The 6,666-nt window shown below is 42.3% G+C and overlaps 1 non-coding gene across 1 annotated transcript; it reads left to right on the top strand.

Annotated features, from left to right (window-relative positions):
- Window positions 1–1,214: 1,214 nt before the first annotated feature.
- LOC145408540 (5S ribosomal RNA) lies at window positions 1,215–1,333 on the top strand. The gene has a single exon (XR_013898935.1). It is a non-coding gene; the product is annotated as a 5S ribosomal RNA (ribosomal RNA).
- Window positions 1,334–6,666: the final 5,333 nt, after the last annotated feature.

Genomic DNA, 6,666 nt, shown 5'->3' with positions numbered 1-6,666 from the left:
GTCTTAAGATCTTGTTTTTTACTTCTTCCTCTTCTATACCAGTGATAACTACCGTATACATTTGTTAATATCTACCGAATCTCTGACTAACTTAGGATTGTTTTGGATTATTCTTTTCACTTCCTTTTTAATGCTTTTTTCTTCCACTGTTGTTTCTAAGTCTTTCTTTACTGTCACCATTTCAGCATAAGTGGTTTCCACATCATTTTTGTAGCTTTGCACAGCTTCATTCACCTGTGTTATCATCTCCTTAATATCACTGCTCTGGTCTATCAGACTGCTTACTTGCCTAATTATCTCTGTATCATTTTTGAACTCTTCCATAATACTCTCATGCTTGACTACTGTACTTGCAATTTCACTAATTTTTCTCCTAAGTGAACCCAGTTCTACTGTTACCTCACCTATGGTTATGTCTTTCTACTGTCAGCTCACCTATGGTTATGTCTTTCTACTGTCAGCTCACCTATGGTTATGTCTTTCTTGTTGACTTCCTTTCCTAATTTTTCTATTTCTTCCTTTTGCAAGTGCATCTGTTTCTTAAATTCATGAATCTCATTTTGAAAAGCCATCTCAAGCCTGTGTACTCGTTCAACCAGTTTGTTGTGAGTCTCCATTTCAACCAGTTCTTGGTAGAAATCATCGTCCTGCTTTCTACCTTTATCCCTTTTCTTTTCCAAATTTGCTTTACTAAAGTATGTGGTCATTTTGCAGTACTAAAAGCACATATGGTACTCACATTCCCTGGGGCAGTTGTAGACTAAACAAACGATCAGCTGATTGTGCGCATTCTTACTCTAATTTGGTTCCTGTCTGTGTGTGTGTGTGTGTGTGTGTGTTGCCTACATCTAGCTGACATCCTTATTCATCTTTACTTAATTTAAATGATCGATAATTAACTAGCAAATTCCTGTCTAATTATTGCACATTACTAATAAATAATAATTAATAAATTACTGATGTAATGTAGAACAAACATCATTAATTGACAGAAATGATGAAAGTATTTTTTGTTATTAATAAATACAACCAAACTGTCGGCATATCTGTATGTACTCACCGATTCCGGATCTGTATTCGTTGCGTGAGTAGCGAGGAGCGCAGTAACGCGTGAGTACAGCCAAAAAGTAGCGGCATTCTCAGTTCCGCTACTGGCTAAAAAAAAGTAATGGTGTTACCACAATTGCTATTTAAACAGTAGCGACACTATTCCCGCCAACGGCCATGCCACGTTGAGTACACCGCTTCCCGTCCGATCAGCGAAGTTAAGCAACGTTGGGTCTGGTTAGTACTTGGATGGGTGACCGCCTGGGAACACCAGATGCTGTTGGCATCCCTATGTGTCAAGTGGGGTTGGTGGAGGATTAGTGCCCCTCCCTGTAAAACAATTAACTCTAAGCCCTTGACCACCCCGTTTGGGATACATGGCGTCTGGCAATGAATGAATGAATGAATGACACTATTCCCAGCTTTGGCTTCAGTGAGTTTCCAGTTCAGTTTGGATGTAGTTCAGTGTCAGTCCTATGTCAGTACAGTCACTGAAGATTGTATGTATATCTTTGGGACTTGTGAAAATAGTGAAGTGCTGTTGGCAAGCATTAAGTGTAATTGCAGTTAGTGAAGATTATCGTTGGTACTTGTGAAAAAAGGGAAAATGAAGTTGGCAAGCGTTATGTGTAATTATTTCGAAAATAAAGACAGTGAACTTTAAAAGCCAGTGTTTATTTACAAAGCCTGCAACAACCACTTCATCCCCCTTTTTCCACTACACTTAAATCGTCTCTGCATACACCTCATGAACCCCAGCTGCTTTCCCATTTTTCAGTTGCTTCACAGCTTTCTTCACCTGTGCGAGTGTCACATTTCCTGGCATTGCATTTTTTCTCTGCACATCCACAAAACCAATCATGTTTGCAGTGGCTCTGCTCTCTCTGTTCCCATTCATCAGGCTTTCAAAGTATTCTTTCCATCTGGTCCTTACTTCATCCCCATGAGTTAATAATCTATCACCTACATCCTTTACACCTTCCCATTACTTTCTGTTGTCCCATCTACATTTCTGTACCTCTTTCCAGAATAACTTCCTAATTTCAGAGTAGTTTCCATTCATTTATCTTCCTAGATCATCATTTACCTCCTTTTTCCTCTTCACTAGTCTCTACTTGTTTCTTCCTCTAAGTATATTCAGTTCTGATTTCAATTGAACCCCTATCCTGTAACCACTCTAGCCATTTCTTCCTCTTTTCCTCCACTGCTCTCTTAAACCGCGCCGTCCCAGCGATGTGAATTAACGTCTGCACATGATATGCACTCATGTCCCGGCGACGTGAATTAACGCAGCAACATTGCAAGTTGCATAATTTGCACAATTTTCAATTTGCGTGAGTGATTTTGCGAGTGATTTTTGGCACGTATACACGGGACACCTTCCTCTATTCCTCTACAAGATGCCAAGCAGGGACAATGCCCTACACAGTATAATCTCTCCCCCCCCCTGCACGCCATTGTCTCGGCAATTCACCTGTTACCAGTGACCTGGCCAATAAAGACATTCAGGCCCAGAGTGATTCCCCAATCGATGACAATGTGGAGGACAAAGTTTACATAGCATTAGAGGAAGAAACAGTCAGAAATGATGATCAGGTAATGTGGGAAAAAAGGTCATGAATGGTGATTAGTTAGTGAGTGAAACAAGGCTTATAATGCCTATATTACTGTTTGAAAACCAATATACTCTTGTACTACATATAAATTCATACCAAGTAAATAAATAAATACTGTTTATGAGTGGATAAAATAGTTACCCTCCCATAGAACTCGTTTTCTTTGGTGCCAGCCTGTTAGAAAACCCAGTCAGGTAAGGAGGAACTCGCACCTGGATCGAGTATTTTAAACCTCAGGTGAGTGATTTCTCTATGAATTTCGATGTTTCTCACCAAAAGCGGATATTTGAGCCCCCCCAAAAAAAGGTCCAAAAATGTTGGGACTGGGGCGTACCACTGCCCAGAAAACGTTGGGATGGGGCTGGTTAACCCGCCCCGTCCCGACCAATTTTCCACTACTGACTCCCCCTAATCCCGACCAATTTTGGAAAACAAAATTTTCGGCTAAAACATCCGCTTTTGGTGAGAAACATAGAAAATTCATAGAGAAATTGCTCACCTGAGGTTTAAAATACTCAGTACAGGTAGCAGTATCCAATATCTTACTGGGCTTCTATCAGGCTGGCTCCAAAGAAAACGAGTTCTGTGGGAGGGTAACTATTCCACACCACTCATAAACGGTATTTATTTATTCATTTGGTGCGAATATATACGTAGTATGAGAGTATATTGGTTTTCACACAGTAATATAGGCAATATAAGGATTGATTCACTCACCAAACGTATCAACATACCTTACCTTTCTTGGCAACATTACCTGATCATCATTTCTGACTGTTTCTTCCTCTAATGCTACATAAACTTTGTCTTCCACGTTGTCATCAATTGGAGAATCACTCTGGCCCTGAATTTCGTACCGTGGCACGACATGTCTTTACTGGCCAGGTCACTGGTAACAGGTGAATTGCCGAGACAATGGCATGCAGGGGGGAGGTCATGCGGGGTAAGGCATCGTCCCTGCATGGCATCTTGTAGAGGAAGATGTCCCATGTATACGTGACAAAAATCACGCGTGAACATTGAAAATTGTGCAAATTAGGGACCTTGCAGTTGATGTGCATTTATATACGTCAACAGGACTGAAAGTGACAAAATGAGTGGAAGTAAATATACGTCAACAGGATGCGATGGGTTAACCTCTTCATCCCACCATGCCGTACGTTTCTTCTTTGTTGTTACTTTTGCCACACCACACACTGCTTTAGCATTCCTAACTAAGCAATCCCTATATATATATATATATATTTTTTTTTATGTGTCCGACTCTGGGCAAAGGCTCAGGGCCTATTTCTTTGGGGCAGTTGCCTATCCCAGGGCCCAGTAGTCCTCCTACACTTCCACATGTCACTACTTCGGCGCTAACACCCACCGTCCATATTGAATACATGCTAGGGCTGTCTCATACAGGACTTGTGTATTGGTATTAGCGGGGGTACTTTTACTACATGTCGGCGGGTCATCTGGTAGATCAGGAAAGTCTGCTTTTTAGGAAATTCAAATCCTTAAACTGTTCCCTGCCCCAGCCGGGATTCGATCCTGGGTCCATTAGGACTGCAAGCCGCCTCTCTACCAATTCAGCCACCGCCTCCCACATTCCACAGGCTGTCCAGATCCATTTCATTCCAGTTCACTGATTCTAACTCCTCCCCTAATTTATTCAGTATTCATCTGCTGTTTCTTTGATCCTCAGCTTCTCGAGCTTCAATCTTTATTATTACTACTCTCTCTCCAGGTTCACCTCACTTCTCTCAGAGTGATCTTGCATACCACAATCATATGATCTGGCAGACCTCTACATCATCCTCTCATGACCCTAGTATCAGCAACCATTCCCAGCATCGACCTCTCTGTGAGCATGTAATCAGTCAGGCTCCTTTCAACATGATCCCCATTGCCTCTATACCATGTATATTTATGTGCATATTTGTGTTTGAAATACAAGTTACAAATGCACAGCCTTCTTTCCTGACATATATCCTTGAGTCACTTCCCATTATCATTTTTTCCTGTTTCTCCATTACAACCCATAATGTTATCCTCAGGATCAATGGTCACTCTTCCATTCATATCTCCCATTACGATCACTTTATAATTCCTGGGCATTTCTCCCACTGTTTCATCCAACTCTTCCCCAAACCTGTCTTTTTCTCTCTCACTCCTGTCCTCACACGGTGCATGTGCTACAAACATTGTCATTTTCACCTTCTCAAACTTGAACTTGACATACATACACCTCGAGCTGACACATTTGTACTCTCATTCCACTCTGCCATATCTTATTCATCAAAAAAGCAACTCCTTCTTTGCATCTTCCTCTCCCATTCATGCCCGATCTTACACATTTCACACTCTGCAATTCCTCCACTTCACACCATTTCATCTTTGTTTCACACAATGCTGTCATGTCATATCTCACACTCTTGAACACATTCACCACTTCCATCCTCTTGCTCTCCTCATTCACACCTCTCACATTCCACATGGTCATATGAATCTGCCAGTTTGGTTGGGGCCCTGGTCAGGTGTTGGGGTGACCGAGGCTCTCAAAACATTTGCCATGAATTAGTGATTTCGGATAGGGGAATCTGGGAGACTCTTAGCCCTGCCAAAAACCCCGGTAATATGGTCACCACCCAGCGAAGTAAATGATTTCCATGGTACAGGAAACCATTTGGCTTGTCATTCATGGTAGAGACCATATGGCATCACTACACTGAGTGAGTAGATTATATATATATATATATATATATATATATATATATATATATATATATATATATATATATATATATATATATACACACACGAGGTGCTACCAAAAAGTTCCAGTAATTTGAATATTGTCAGAAAATAATTTACCCTACCTCCTAGTTGGAGTGGCCCTGGTGAGAGAGGATGGTGTTTGGAAACTCCCTGAACTGTTGTTTGCAGATGATACTGTGTTGTTGAGTGAAGACGAAGGGGAGCTGCAAGGCTTGGTGGATGAGTTTGGGAGAGTGTGTAAGAAACGGAATCTAAAGGTGAATGTAGGGAAGAGTATAGTGATGGTCTTTGAGAGAGGTGAAGTCAGTGAATGTACAGTGAGGTTGGATGGTGAGGAATTGGAAAATGTGAGTACGTTTAAGTACTTGGGTAGTGTGATGAGTAAGGATGGAGGTTTGGAGGGTGAAGTGCTTGAAAGGGTACAGCAGGGAAGAAAGGTTGCTGGTTCTTTGAAAGCATTGATAAGAAACAGGGAAGTGAGCATGGAAGTGAAAAAGTTACTACATGACAGTATTGTGATACCAGCTCTAACGTATGGAAGTGAAGCTTGGACGTTGCTGGAAGGACACAAGTCAAGAGTGAGAGGAGTGGAAATGAGTTATTTAAGAGGAGCCTGTGGAGTCACATGGAGAGACAGGCTGACGAATGAGGATATAAAGGAGCGTTGTGGTGTGGATGTGGATGTGATAGGAATCATTATGAGGAACACACTGAGGTGGTTTGGCCATGTGGAGAGGATGGAGGGTGAAAGACTGACGAAGAGAGTGTATGTGAGTGAGGTGGAAGGGGGAAGAGGTAGGGGGAGGCCGAGGATGAGATGGAGGGATGGGGTGGAGAGGTATATGAGAGAGGGGGGTGTGAGTTGGGAGCAGGGCAGTGAAATGGCGGAGGACAGGGCGACTTGGAGGCGATTTGTTTGTGGCCACCCCAAACGGGATTGAGGCGTCTGGCAATAGATAGATAGATAGACCTCCTAGTTCTCATTGTTGCCTTCAAAGTCCCCTTGTGCATGTATACAGCGGTCCCAGCGTTTATTCCACAAGTCCATGCATCCCTGGAAGGCTTCAGGCATGATGGTCATGAGTACCTCCTGCGATTCTGTCTGGATCTCCTCAATAGAGTCAAATCGACACCTTTTCAGCCATAATTTCAGCTAAGGAAACAGCAAGAATTCACAGGGCGCATGGTCAGGTGAACAGGGTGGTTGGGGAATGACTACTGTGTTAGTGGAAGCCAGTAA

The sequence above is a fragment of the Coenobita brevimanus genome, chromosome 77, assembly GCF_032717465.1.
Source record: "Coenobita brevimanus isolate Jiangsu-jjx chromosome 77, ASM3271746v2, whole genome shotgun sequence".
NCBI classification, from domain to species: Eukaryota; Metazoa; Arthropoda; class Malacostraca; order Decapoda; family Coenobitidae; genus Coenobita; species Coenobita brevimanus.
The sequence above is the reverse complement of the archived record's forward strand: the minus strand, read 5'-3'. Positions and strand labels throughout refer to the sequence as shown.